We start from the raw sequence: 15,613 nt of genomic DNA, 5'->3' as shown, positions 1-15,613 counted from the left end.
TTCTTGAATCGTTGCCACCCCTAATTGTAATCCAAAAAACAACAAATTAGGTCAATGGTCAACTCAAGTCTTATGTGTTGGTCTTGCATGTTTTATATTTTGTTTACTAATTTTGACCAATTTAAAATTAGAACGCAATTTTGACAAAAATTTTCAATTGGGAGGCCTGGTGGATTAAGTTGGATATGGTGTACAATTTGTTAGTTTAAGGGTCAATTTTATCTTTAGATTTTGATAATTATACAAAATGACAGCTTGTTTCGCAAGTGTACGAATCGCTACAAGTAATATATGAATGAGTAAGATATCGTTTCCACGAGGATTGTAATCCAAGTACCAAAATTGTGTTATCTTGTTATTATTTAAACGATAATTAAGAGAATTGTTGTATAAGTGTAAAATAAACAAAAATCAAGTAAATAAAAATTGATTGAAAGAAATCAAGGAATTGAAACTACTAGGGGTTTTAATTTCACTTAATTCTATCCAATTTATTTTATTAATTCATTAATCAATTTTAATTATTCAAGTAGGGGAAACAACTCTAAATTCACTAACAAGCTCTTCCGATGTACTGCTAGCTATTTTAATTCCATTTAATTACCTATCTTCCAATAGCGCAATCAAATATGAATTAAATCATTAAGTTATGTAGTTGTTTATGAATTTACAATTTAAGGTTGATAAATCATAAAACCCCCCATGAGTCAAACCATATAGCTTCCGCATCAAGTTATTATTCTCATGTGTTTTATTAACCTTTTCATATCAAAGATCCTTCTTCCGATAGTGATAATTGAAGTAAATCAATCTAGGGAAAAATTCTGCCTAGAAGCATTAAGTTCATTAATAAATCATAACTTGAATAAGGAAAAATAAATCTAATTGCATAAATTGGAAAAGAAATTAAGCTACATCAAACCCCCTAGTATAAGAGTTTAGTTACACATAGTACTTAAATAAAACTCAACAATACTTGATAAATATTCCATAATCAATAAGGATAATGAAAGAAATAACAAGATTAAGAGTTTAGAAATGAGAAATAGTGATAAGTTGCTTGGATGACTTCCTTGAAACTTTGCACAACTCTTGAATACTTAACTTCTAACTATATACAAAACTATGAGAGAAAGAAAGAGTGGAGTGTAGTGTAATATGTGGGATGGGATATTTTGGAATGGCTTCTTCCCCTCTTTATATAGACTTCTTGGGGGAACAAGCCTTATGCTTTAATGAGTAAAGTCCAACTTTGTGAGGTGGAAAAGTTCTAAATCAAGCCATAAATTGCTCTCAATTATAGCTTTTCAAATGCATATGGTTGAACTTTGACTGGTATGTGAAGAGAGTATCCAAAGTATCCTGTGAAAATGGTAGGAATTAGTTGGCAACTTTTGACTTAAATTTAGGTTTTCTTGATTGGCATGGGTGTGCTGCCTGGCACGGTCTGGGGCGTGCTAGGCTCTGGAAGTCTAGGGCTCTCAGCACGGGCGTGCTTCAGCGGCATGGTCTGGGGAAGTTCTAGGGCACGGGTGTGCATACTAGCACGGCTGCGGGCATGCACTCCTCTGGAAGTCTGGAAGTTGTGTAGCACGGGCATGCTTCAGCTGCACGGGCCAAGTTTCTATCTCCAGTGCTCGCACAGGCGTGCTCCTTAGCACGGCCTGGGGGGTGCATCTCTTTGGAAGTCCGAGGCATTTGAGCACTGGCGTGCGCCTTAACATGGGCTGGGGCGTGCGCGCCTCTGGCTCTTTACTTTGATTTGCCTTGTGTTTGGCACGGTCGTGCGCCTTAGCACGGGCTGAAGCGTGCTAACTATGTTAAGCCTTATTTTTGTCCTTTTCTTGCAAAATCAAATGAGTTGTGTTTCAAGGAAGCTTTTAAGTGAAAACATAACAATATTACATTAAAACTAATTTAGATAAATTAAAAATGCTAGAAATCTTAGTGAAAATTATAATAAAAATACTATAAAAATTAACACTATCAAAATTCCCCAAACTTAAACTATTGCTTGTTCTCAAGCAAATAAAACTAAACTGCTAGCTCAAAATAGTCTGGAATAATTAATCTCAAATTTAATAAATATCCAATTATTAACATAAGAGTAAATTATATATTTCCTATGTCAATTATTTCTAGCCAAAATTCAAATTAATAGAACATATTCTTTTTATTAAACATGAGTTAAGAAAACTTTTGTCTCCTTTAGAATAGTAAGTACTTAGGACAAATTTAGCATATATATAATATTTCTCATCTCAAGGTATTTTTAGGTAACCTATTTCTATCACATAAATTGGTTGCATTTTATGGTCCATACCATTTCTCACCTTTTGCCTCTTTTGTGGTTGTATTTTATGCTCCATACCACTTATATATATATATATATATATATATATATATATATATATATATATATATATATATATATATATATAGGAATATAAGCAATAAGTAGTTGCATTTTATGCTCCATACCACTTTGTTTAGAACGGATTTCCGTTATTCCTTCAATCTTGCTTTTTCTCTCATAATACCTTCATCCTTTATTGATTTAAAACATACATGTAATATGGCTTTAGTGTCCCTTGTCTTTTTATTCAAGTTAGGATTCAAAATTTTCTAAACAACGGTTGCTGTTTATAACTTTAGAAACAAATGGTTAAATCAAAGAAGTATGTTAAAAATATAAATTTGGTTAAAAGCAATTAACTTTGGAAACACAATTAATTTATTCAATGGTTAATGAATTTAAGATAAATTTTAAATTTGATCATAATTATTCCATATTTATTTTATTAAAACAAAATAAAACAAAAATTTATTATAATTAATTTTATAGTTTAGATAAAACGTCTTCCCCCCAACTTAATTGAGCACATTATCCTCAATGAGCTAGATGCAATTCCCCAAACTTATGGAATTATGAAAGTTTTAATAAAGAATAGGAAGTGGAGAAAAGTACCATCGTTGATGTGAGACAATATAAGGTAGCCGGGTGGCGAAGTTCATCCAAGCTATGATGGAAGAAACATACTAAAAAGATAACCAAAATATTGAAATTGAAAAGCAATTAAAAGCCCAAAGATGTAACTGCAACTAACTGAAATCTAAAGTATTCAAACAAAACCAATGTGAAATGTTCGACACATAGAAAAATAAGAGAGAATAACCAAAACGATATGAAAAATATCAGGCCTCTGGTGGTGGAGGTGGAGGAGGCTGAAGCAAGTGAAGAATAGTCTGAAGTTGACCCTGTATAGTGTCAAGGCTAGAGTCGATGCTGCCCTGCGTGATCTCAAGCAACTGGAAACGATCAGCAATCATGGACTCCACGCCAGTAAGTCGAGTGTCGAACACATCCATGCAAGAGAGCATTCGGGCAAGCACCTCATCATTGGACACGGTGGAAGTGCCCTGAAATGAAGGCCTAGCTCCGGAGGTACCTGCACCAAAACTAAACCAGGGAAAGGAGGTGGAATATCCTCCTCTGTGTTAGCGCCACCGGCATCCTAAGGTGCCTCATGATTAGAACGGTTTACTGGAGCGCCCACTAAACGATAAGATTCGCCGGCCTTTTCCACTATCCTCATATGGATAATCATATCGATATCTAACCTGGTACCTCTGCCTCCACCAAGACTGTCATAAATAGGTCCAGTTGGGTTTCACACCCTCAACAATGCGTGTGACAAAACTACCTATCATGATGGCCCCCTTGTCTGCCTTGGCAACTCGAGCCCATTTTTGGCATAGCCAATAACCCACATTTAGCAAAACTCTGTGGTTAATGGCCCATAAAAAATAGAGCTCATTTCGACCTAAAACACCATCACTCTCACTTCTACCAAAAATGGTACTAACTAGAAATTTATGAAGATACCTCAAAGCAGGGCTTTTCAATTTCGATGCTTTAGAGACCCTAGGATTATAACGGTCTTCACCTGTCAATTCATGCCACCTATCTGAATCAAAAGAATCTGCAGGGATTTGTGTAATCGCATTTTCGATGGGGAAACCGAAAATGTGACTAACTTCATTTATCGTCAGTTCAAAATCTCTCCTAAGTAATCTAAATCGAATGAAATCCTGAATACATCCAGTTGGGAATCTAATAGTGGAGGAATAGGAACTTAAAAATTCTAATGTCAGAGGGGCATACACCGGATCTTTCATTTCAATAAAATTGCCCCACCCTACTTGCCTCAATGGCTCTATTACATTATCCCGAAGTCCAACTATTGACAAAGCATCCTCATCGATAAATTTATTCGGCAAAATAGGGCGTGAGGAGAGTCTGTGATACCTGTCTAGTTGCTCGGGAGAGCTCGTCTCGAATGGAGGCAATGGTGGACTGTCAGATGGTGGAGATACAGTGGAAGACCGAGATGAGCGACGTCCAACGGCTACAGATGAAGCAGGTCGGCTACGTTTGTACCTGGGAGGCATTATTATGAAAAATAGTGAAGAAAATGATAGAGAAAGGAGAGAAAATGAGAGAAAATGGAGAGAAAGGGCGATGGCGGCTAGGGCGTGCTAAGTTGAATTAGGGCGTGCTATTTAAATAGAATAGCGCGCACGATCGTTCGGTTCAACACGGTCTGGACCGTGTTTGCTCCTGGAAGTCTAGTTGATAGCTCGCACGGGCATGCGGGATGGCACGGGCTGAGGCGTGCAAGCCTCTGGAAGTCCTGATGCAAGCGGGCACGGGCGTGCGCCTTGGCACGGCCTGGGGCGTGCGCATCTCTCCTGCAGGATAAAGCTTAACTTACCTGGCACGGGCGTGCGGAGCTACACGGCTGGAGGCGTGCAAGCCTCTAGAAGTCCTAGTGACGATAGGCACGGCCGTGCTGTATGGCACGGTTCAGGGCGTGCGCGCATTTTTCCTGCACATTGAAAATTACTTACCTCGCACGGGCGTGCCAATGATTTTGCATTGGGCGTACTATGTGGCACGGGCGTGCTGCATGGCACGGTCCAGGGCGTGCGGCCCTCTGTTTCTCATTTTTCAATTTTTCTTTGAATTAAAAACTTAATTGACATACCTAGGGCATGCTCCCTTTTGAATTCTTTATTATTCCTGTAATTTGAATAAAATAAAAATAAACACATGAAACAAAATAATCAAAATGGGTTGTCTCCCATAAGCACTTTTGTTTAACGTCCTTAAGTTCGACGTACTGAACCTGATCCAAGCTAATCAAGACTGATAGCGATTTTAACGGGATCAAAATTTCCACCGTGGTAAACCTTTAAACGGTGAGCGTTAACCTTGAAACTTCGGTTACCATCCATTATCTCAACTGCTCCATGCGGGAAAATTTCTTTAATCGTGAATGGGCCGGACCATCTTGAGCGCAATTTTCCTAGGAAAAGGCAGAGTCTAGAGTTGTAGAGTAGTACCTGTTGGCCCACCCTTAGATTTCGCAGGATGATACGCTTATCATGCCACTGTTTTGTGCGATCTTTATAGATTTTAGCATTTTCATAAGCGTGGAGCCTCGTTTCATCCATCATGTTTAATTGAAGCATCCTCTTTTGACCAGCTTCCTTAGTATCAAAGTTGAGGAATTGGATTGCCCAATATGCCTTGTGCTCAAGCTCGACAGGGAGGTGACAAGCCTTACCGTATACCATTCGATATAGTGACATGCCAATTGGTGTTTTGGATGCAGTTCTATAGGCCCAAAGAGCATCATCGAGCTTCTTGGACCAGTCCTTCCTTAATTGGCCAACTGTTGTCTCCAAAATCTTTTTAATTTCCCGGTTTGTGACTTCTACTTGCCCACTCGTTTGAAGGTGATATGGGGTACCTACACGGTGAGTAACACCATATCTGGAAAGTAGAGAGTCAAGGTACTTGTTACAGAAGTGCTTACCTCCATCTATGATTATTGCTCTTGGAGTACCATGTCGTGTGAAAATATATTTCTTGATGAAGCTCATCACACTTTTAGCATCATTATTGGGAAGGGCAACAGCTTCTGCCCATTTTGACACATAGTCCACCGCCACTAGGATGTATTGGTTTGAGTATGATGATGGAAAAGGTCCCATGAAGTCCAGACCCCAAACATCGAAGATTTCGACTTCAAGAATGCTATTCAAGGGCATCTCATGTCTTTTCGAAATGTTACCTAACCTTTGACAACGATCACAAAGACGAACATAGTTAAAAGCATCTTTAAATAGATTAGGCCAATACAAACCACTTTCCAATATAAGTGCTGCTGTTTTGTTTGCTCCAAAATGCCCTACATATTCCATTGAATGGCAGAATTTAAGGACACTTTCCATTTCAACTTTCGGTATACACCGCCGAATAGCTGATCACTGCAATATTTGAACAAAAAGGGCTCCTCCCAATAGTAGTATTTGATATCATGGAAGAATTTTTTCTTTTATTGATAAGAAAAGTTGGGAGGAGTGATTTTGCAAATAAGATAGTTAACTATATCAGCATACCAGGGGGCTTGAGTATTTGCCATTAGCAAAAGCTGCTCATGGGGAAAGCTTTCATTGATTTGCAGCTGTTTGTATCCTCTTCCCCCAACTCTAACCTGGAAAGGTGGTCAGCTATAAGATTCTCGGTTCCCTTTTTGTCGCGAATTTCCAGATCAAATTCCTGCAATAAGAGAACCCAACAAATTAGTCTCGGTTTAGCATCTTTCTTTTCTAGCAAATATTTGATAGCTGAGTGATCTGTGTAAACTATTATTTTGGCTCCAATTAAATAGGCCTTGAATTTGTCAAAAGCAAAAATAATAGCTAACAATTCTTTTTCAGTAGTTGTATAATTCAATTGCGCATCATTCAATGTGCAACTATCATAATAGATAACGTGCAACTTCTTTTCCTTTCTTTGCCCAAGAACGGCTCCAACAGCATGATCACTAGCATCACACATGAGTTCAAAAGGAAGAGTCCAATCTGGTGTAGTGATGATAGGTGCTGAGATCAACTCCCTCTTTAACCTGTTGAAAGCATCTAAACACTCTTTGTTAAAATTAAAAGGTACATCTTTAGCTAATAAATTACAAAGAGGTTTTGTCATTTTCGAGAAATCTTTGATAAACCTTCTGTAGAACCCTGCATGACCAAGAAAACACCTTATCCCTTTCACTGAGTTAGGAGGAGGAAGTTTTTCAATTACCTCGATTTTGGCTTTATCTACTTCAATTCCCTTTTGAGAGATCTTATGCCCTAAGACAATACCTTCACTAACCATAAAGTGACATTTTTCCCAATTTAAAACAAGGTTAGTGTCTTCACATCGTTGCATTATTAAAGATAAATTATGAAGACATGCATCAAAAGAAGAACCAAATACAGAAAAATCATCCATAAATATCTCCATAGATTTCTCAACCATATTAGAAAATATAGACATCATGCATCTTTGGAAGGTTGCAGGAGCATTTCATAGTCCAAAAGGCATTCTCCTATAGGCAAAGGTGCCATAAGGACAAGTGAAAGTAGTTTTCTCTTGATCTTCAGGAGCAATAGGTATTTGAAAGTATCCTGAATAACCATCCAAGAAACAGTAGAAAGGATAACCTACAAGTCTTTCAAGCATTTGATCAATAAAGGGTAAGGGAAAGTGGTCTTTACGTGTTGCTTTATTCAATTTCCTGTAATCTCTGCACACACGCCAGCCTGTGACTGTTCTAGTGTGAATTAACTCATTGTTTTCATTAAAGATAACAGTCATACCTCCCTTCTTTGGCACAACTTGAATAGGACTTACCCAACTACTATCGGAGATTGGATAGATAATGCCAGCATCCAGAAGTTTTATGATTTCAGCCTTCACTACCTCCTTCATGTTTGGATTCAATCATCTTTGATGCTCGATTGAAGGCTTGTAGTCTTCTTCCATTAGGATCTTATGCATGTATACACTCGGGCTTATCCCTTGTAGATCAGAAATTGACCACCCTATTGCCTTCTTGTGCTTTCGAAGAACCTGCAATAATCCTTCCTCTTGATCAAGTGTTAAGTGAGAGGAAATAATAACAGGAAAAGAGTTGTTCTCACCTACAAATGCATGCTTCAAATGAGGAGGAAGCTGCTTCAGTTCTTGTTTGGGTGGTGTGTCTTCTTTTTCCTTTTCTTCTGTACTATTTTCATTATTATTTACGCTATGTAAAGTGTTCTCTACACATTTATCAATTACATCTATTCTCAAACAATCATTACTATCCATAGGAAATTTACAAGATTTTAACACATCAAAAACAGCTTCTTCCTGACCTACTCTCAATGTCAGTTTCCCATTATGTACATCAATTAGAGCTCTTGCAGTTGCAAGAAAAGGTCTTCCAAGGATCAATGATCCTTCTCTTCCTTCATCAATATCAAGGATGACAAAATCAACTGGAAAAAAGAATTTTCCTACCTTGACTAGTACGTCCTCTACAATTCCCTTGGGGTATTTGATCGATCGGTCGGCTAATTGTAGAGACATCCTTGTTGGCTTGAGTTTCCCCATACCTAGCATTTTAAAAATTTTATAAGACATTAGATTTATGCTAGCTCCTAGTTCAGCTAAAGCCTTTTCAAAATTTAAATTGCCAATATTACAAGGAATAGAAAAACTCCCTGGATCTTTAAGTTTAGGTGGCAATTTATTTTAAATGATTGCACTGCATTTCTCAGTCAGTTTTACCATGCCTTGATCATTAATCTTTCTTTTCTTCCTCAAGATTTCTTTTAAAAATTTTGCATAACTGGGCATTTGAGTAAGAGCTTCAACAAAAGGAATGTTGATTTGAAGCTTTTTGAAGACGTAAAGAAATTTCATGAAGCTTTGGTCATCCTGCGTCTTTTTCAATCTTTGTGGAAATGGAACGGGTGGAATATAAGGTTTCACTTCTTCCTTCTCCACCAGATCAATGATAGGTGCCTTTCTCTCTTCTTCTTTCTCTTTCTCCTTTCTGGGCTTGTCCTCCAATTCTTTACCACTCCTCAAGATTATGGCTTGTACCTGTTCTTTAGGATTTTTCTCAGTGTTACTAGGTAACGTACCTTGAGGTCTAGCTGCCCTCATGTTTGTGAACTGTCCCATTTGGATCTCCAGATTTCTTATTGCAGCTTGTTGGATTTTATTGTGTTCTCTTGTTTCATTCATGAAATCCATGTGCGATTTCGAAAGGGCAGTAAGGAGATCATCATGAGATTTTTTCTCAGGAGGCAAGAAATTTGGTGGTGCATTTAAAGTGTTGTTAGAATTACCATATGAAAGATTCGGATGATTTCTCAACCTGTTATCGTAAGGATTTGAATATGGGTAATTCCTCCGCTGTTGGTTCATCACATAGTTTACTTGCTCCAAAGTTTGTGGATTTGTAGAATCTAACATGCATTCTCCAATTCCATGTGTTTCATTACATCTGTCACAAGTTTGTATGATGGAGTCCACAGATTTAGTGGTTAGTAAGTCTAACTTTCTTACCATATTGTCTACCTTTGCATTTAGTGCTGTGATGGCATCAATTTCATAGATTCCTGCAGTTTTTCTTCTTTCAGAATTGCTTTGATAGTGGCTATTGCTTGCCATTTCTTCTATTAAATCATATGCCTCGTCGATCTCTTTTCTTTCGAAAGATCCTCCTGCAGCTGCATCCAAAGTAATTTTGATATAAGATGACAATGAATTATAAAAAGTTTGGACTTGTAACCATTTGGGCAAACTATGGTGAGGACATTTTCTCAGGAGATCTTTAAATCTTTCCCAAGCTTCATACAAGCTTTCTTGATCATGATGAACAAATGTCATAATTTCATTTCTTAACTTAGTTGTTTTAGAAGATGGAAAGAATTTAGCCAAAAATTTCTGGGCTAACTCTTCCCAAGTTGTAAAACTTCCGGCAGGATAAGATTGTAACCATGATCGTGCTTTGTCCCTTAGAGTGAAAGGAAAAAGTCTTAATCTAATGACATCTTCAGAAACACCATTTTGTTTAAAAGTGTCACAAATTTCCAGGAAATTAGTGATGTGAGCATTAGGATCTTCACTAGGGAGTCCTCCATATTGAATAGAAGTGGAAAGCAATTGAATAATTGCTGGTTTGATTTCAAAATTATTAGCTTCTACTCTTGGTCTGGTAATGCTAGAGGTAGCTCCATTAAGAGAAGGCGTGGTATAATCTCGCAAGGTGCGGATATTCTGTTGTTGTCTGATCTGAGGATTTACAGCAAGAGGTATGTTCGGAAGTTGAGGATTAATTTCGTCCATGTTTGATTGTTGTTCGGATCTATTTTATTGTGCTCTCCTTGCTACATTATTTCTTCTACAGGTTTTCTCAATTTCTAGATCAAAGATCAGGGGTTCTGTTCTTCCTGATCGTCTTTGCATAAAACCTGAGATGTTCTATAGAAAAATTAAATGAATAAAAACAAATGAATAAATAAATTTCTAAATTAATAACAAGATAATTCGTATTGATATTGGTATTGCCAATCCCCGGCAACGGCGCCAAAAACTTGACAGCTTGTTTCGCAAGTGTACGAATCGCTACAAGTAATATATGAATGAGTAAGATATCGTTTCCACAAGGATTGTAATCCAAGTACCAAAATTGTGTTATCTTGTTATTATTTAAACAATAATTAAGAGAATTGTTGTATAAGTGTAAAATAAACAAAAATCAAGTAAATAAAAATTGATTGAAAGAAATCAAGGAATTGAAACTACTAGGGGTTTTGATTTCACTTAATTCTATCCAATTTATTTTATTAGTTCATTAATCAATTTTAATTATTCAAGTAGGGGAAACAACTCTAAATTCACTAACAAGCTCTTCCGATGTATTGCTAGCTATTTTAATTCCATTTAATTATCTATCTTCCAATAGCTCAATCAAATATGAATTAAATCATTAAGTTATGTAGTTGTTTATGAATTTACAATTTAAGGTTGATAAATCATAAAAATCCCCCATGAGTCAAACCATATAGCTTCCGCATCAAGTTATTATTCTCATGTGTTTTATTAACCTTTTCATATCAAAGATCCTTCTTCCGATAGTGATAATTGAAATAAATCAATCTAGGGGAAAATTCTGCCTAGAAGCATTAAGTTCATTAATAAATCATAACTTGAATAAGGAAAAATAAATCTAATTGCATAAATTGGAAAAGAGATTAAGCTACATCAAACCCCCTAGTATAAGAGTTTAGTTACACATAGTACTTAAATAAAACTCAACAATACTTGATAAATATTCCATAGTCAATAAGGATAATGAAAGAAATAACAAGATTAAGAGTTTAGAAATGAGAACTAGTGATAAGTTGCTTGAATGACTTCCTTGAAACTTTGCACAACTCTTAAATACTTAACTTCTAACTACATACAAAACTATGAGAGAAAGAAAGAGTGGAGTGTAGTGTAATGTGTGGGATGGGATGCTTTTGGAATGGCTTCTTCCCCTCTTTATATAGACTTCTTGGGGGAACAAGCCTTATGCGTTAATAAGTAAAGTCCAACTTTGTGAGGTGGAAAAGTTCTAAATCAAGCCATAAATTGCTCTCAATTATGGCTTTTCAAATGCATATGGTTGAACTTTGACTGGTATGTGAAGAGAGTATCCAAAGTATCCTGTGAAAATGGTAGGAATTAGTAGGCAACTTTTGACTTAAATTTAGGTTTTCTTGATGGGCACGGGCGTGCTACCTAGCACGGTCTGGGGCGTGCCAGGCTCTGGAAGTCTGGGGCTCTCAGCACGGGCGTGCTTCAGCGGCATGGTCTGGGGAAGTTCCAGGGCACGGGCGTGCATACTGGCACGGCTGCGGGCGTGCACTCCTCTGGAAGTCTGGAAGTTGTGTAGCACGGGCGTGCTTCAGCTGCACGGGCCAAGTTTCTATCTCCAGTGCGCGCACGAGCGGCCTAGGGCGTGCATCTCTCTGGAAGTCCGAGGCATTTGTGGCACGGGCGTGCGCCTTAACATGGGCTGGGGCGTGCGCGCCTCTGGCTCTTTACTTTGATTTGCCTTGTGTTTGGCACGGCCGTGCGCCTTAGCACGAGCTGAAGTGTGCTAACTATGTTATGCCTTATTTTTATCCTTTTCTTGCAAAATCCTACACTTTTCCTCAAAATCAAGTGAGTTGTGTTTCAAGGAAGTTTTTAAGTGAAAACATAACGATATTACATTAAAACTAATTTAGATAAATTAAAAATGCTAGAAATCTTAGTGAAAATTATAATAAAAATACTATAAAAATTAGCACTATCACAAAACAAATAAATTTAATATTTTTATATGTGCTAATACTAATTTATGCAGAATTTTTTTATATAGAAATTGTTAAAGAAGGCAAGTTCTTAAAAATCCAAGATTCTTTGAAGACCATGAAGATTATTAAAGATTTCTTTTAGTGGTTAGTATCTTAAGATATTTTGTAGGCTAGAGAGAATATTCTTTTATAAGCACAAAAATATTTTTCTTCTCTCTCAAAATAATTTTCAGAAATTACCTTTAATTAATAATAAAAGTCAAATCTTGATCTTTTTAAATTTACTTACCTAAATGAAAAAGATTTTGGCTTAATTATTTTTGGTAATAGAATATTTGAAAAAGATTTACATATCTTTTATTTTCGGAAATTACTTTATAAAAAGAAAAGTCAAATATTTTCTTTATTCTACTTTCCTAAATGAAAAGATTTTGACTCAAATATTTTTGACAACAAATATATATATAAAGATTTTTCGTATCTGTTATTTTTGGAATATCGAAAGTATTCTTTAAACTAAAGATCATGTTTTCTAAACAGGATCTTCATCCCTCTATAAAAGAAGTTTTCCTTTAGTGAAAACGTGGTAGTTTTTTATTTTAAGAGAAAGAGTCCATTGAACAATAGTTTTTAAATCTCTCAAAGCTCTCTCTCAAAAACCCCTTATTTCTTTTCGTCTTTTTACTTCAAAAAATATTTTTAAGAGAAAAGAAAATTTAATAATAACATTTTCTGAAGAACAATTCTGATCTTTAAATTTGTTTTATGTTCTTCCTGTGCTTATAATTGCATTTCTTTCTGTGTATATAGATTTTATAATCTGTTGTAAACTAGCGGCTTTTTAAATGAAAAACTTTTGTGTAATGGCTTAGGTGAAAAACTATGATGTAATAGGTTATTAAGCGACCCTCTCCTTGTGTGAAATTCTAATGCCTTGATGTGAGTTTCTGTTCTCTGCAAAAACAGAAAGGGTTGAGTTGACTAGAGCCTTTGAAAAATCTAGTGGGACAAATGTTAGATCTAGGTGTTGATCTATTTCCTTGTAATGTTGATTTGTCTCTTATCCTTGAAAAGAGATAACATAGTGGAGGATCTTAAGATGAGTCTTGGGGAGTGAATGTAGGCGAGTTAGTGCCGAACCACTATAAATCTCTGTGTTTATCTTCTTATATTTTTCTGAAGTTCTGCTTGATTATATTCTATTTACACAACTGTTAATCTTTTTAGAGATGCAAAGTTGTTAACGAATTTCTGTTTCTAAACGTGAATAAGCTTTATCTTTGTGGAACATTAGAACTCTGGATTTTTGTATTGTGAATTTACCAAGTTCTAATCTGTCCTTCTACATTCAGTGTAAATCACAATATTGCATTATAATCAGTTTTCTAATCTTGCTTAAAGCTTTGTGAGCCAGTTCTAAAATGCAATATCTATTTTTAACAGAATCTTTCTAAATAGTGATAAGCTTTATGAAACAGTTCTAAACGTAATAGTTGTTCTTCACAAAGTCTTTCTAAACTTGCTTAAGCTTCGCGAAATAGTTCTAAATGCAATAACTATTCTTCACAGAATCTTTTCAAAATTGTTTGAACTTTGTGAAACAGTTCTAAATACAATAGCTCTTCTTCACAGAGTCTTTCTATTTTTACAACAAACTTTTTGTGAGGTAGTTCTAAACTTGATAACTAACTCTCACAAACGCTTTCTATTTCTGTTGCAACAGAATTCTGATTTTGATTTTTGAAAGTTAAATTTTTAGAAAATCCAATTCACCCTCTCTTGGTTTGTGCCATATATATACAGGACCCACACAATTGTCACATGAAACAAAGTTGGGGGTTTTCTAGATGTGAAATTGAACACCTAAAATTTTCTATTTCCACAAACTAAACATAAGTCATCGAATTATGATTTGATAATTATCTTTCTCTTGCTTAGATCTGTAATCCATTTTTGCGAATCAATAGTAACTCCCAATTGTAGTTTAGGACTTTCTCTTCTCCAATAAAAATCGATGTTTCTAGTCAATTTCAGTGATTTAAGTAAATAACTCTAATGGTCTGTTCGGCATGTAGTAATGTTTCAAATAGCTTTTAGTTTTTGACCAGAGTCAAAACATTGTCTCTGTTAATTACATCATTCAGTAACATAATATTTGCAATATATTTTAGTGGTTAAGGAATGTTTCATCGAACGTACTTTAACATTTAGCTTTTCAAATAAATAAATAAATATTTTTTACACTCATATCCAATATTCTTTTTCCCTTCCTCAAGCCCTAAAATTACAGAATCATGAGTTGTTCTTTTCTACTAGCTGCCGTCTATGTGAACTTTGATTGCAACCTTCTGCTATTTGATAACCAGATTAGTAAATATTTTAATTTTTCTATGATTGTTTATCGATTTTGTTGGTTGTTATGGATTTACTATTGCTAGATTTATGTAAATTGCTAAGTTTAATCCTTTTTTTTTCTTTTTCAAATTGTTTTGTTTTTTATGCACATTGCTAAATATTTTAATCTCTTTAGCATATTTTGGAATTGACCTTGTATTAACAACCAACTAATTAATAATAACAACCTAACACTCCAACGCTTTTTTAATGCTGATTTTTCAGTCACCTTGTATATGGAATAACACATGAATCATTATACAGTTATATTATTTGGGTCATATAAGAATGCATGAATAAGTCCAAAAACAAAAGGGGGGGGGGGGGGGGGAAGAAAAAAAAAACTATTTAAACAAAAGTAGTTTCATCATGGCAATAAATGATTATTTTGCAATTGACAAATGTAGCATCATGTGATTTGATTTGGGATTTTTATTAATTAATACTGTAGGAATTAATTAAGTAGATGCTTTTAAACTTGAAGGGTTTCAAAATTTTGAATTAGTTAACGTTATTTTTATCATTTTAATCTTAATACCTAATCTAATAATTATCTTTACTAAACACTTTTGGTTTTAACTGCTACATAAACAAGCTAACAAGTGCTAACATTTAATAGCTATTGACCAGTGAAACAGCTAAGGTTACAATCGGTGCCTAACCAAACTGAAAACTACTACGCACCTAACACATGTTTACAAGCCAAAACATTTAACAAAAAGAATTGTGAAAATTGACATCTCCACATAATTACATTTTAATAAATACATTTAATTATTTATTACACTATGAGATGTAACTAGTGGCGTTGGGTTGATTTATTCATGTCGGTGGATTTGAGTTCGACCCCATATAAATAAATTTTCATTTTTATTTTTATTTTTAGTTGGTCATTTAAAGAAAAGCAAAGCCTTTTTTTTTTTTAGTATTAAGAAAAGCAAAGCTTTTAATTTGACAACAATCAACTAGTAATTTTAGT

At 35.3% G+C, this 15,613-nt stretch overlaps 1 non-coding gene across 1 annotated transcript; it reads left to right on the top strand.

The window, feature by feature from the left end:
* The first annotated feature begins 9,692 nt into the window (after positions 1-9,692).
* On the top strand, positions 9,693-9,799 carry LOC149493904 (small nucleolar RNA R71). Its single transcript, XR_016322768.1, has one exon. It is a non-coding gene; the product is annotated as a small nucleolar RNA R71 (small nucleolar RNA).
* Positions 9,800-15,613: the final 5,814 nt, after the last annotated feature.

The sequence above is a fragment of the Jatropha curcas genome, chromosome 9, assembly GCF_041381405.1.
Source record: "Jatropha curcas cultivar XTBG-Jc1 chromosome 9, XTBG_Jcur_1.0, whole genome shotgun sequence".
Lineage (NCBI taxonomy): Eukaryota > Viridiplantae > Streptophyta > Magnoliopsida > Malpighiales > Euphorbiaceae > Jatropha > Jatropha curcas.
This window is presented reverse-complemented; position numbering and strand designations above follow the sequence as displayed.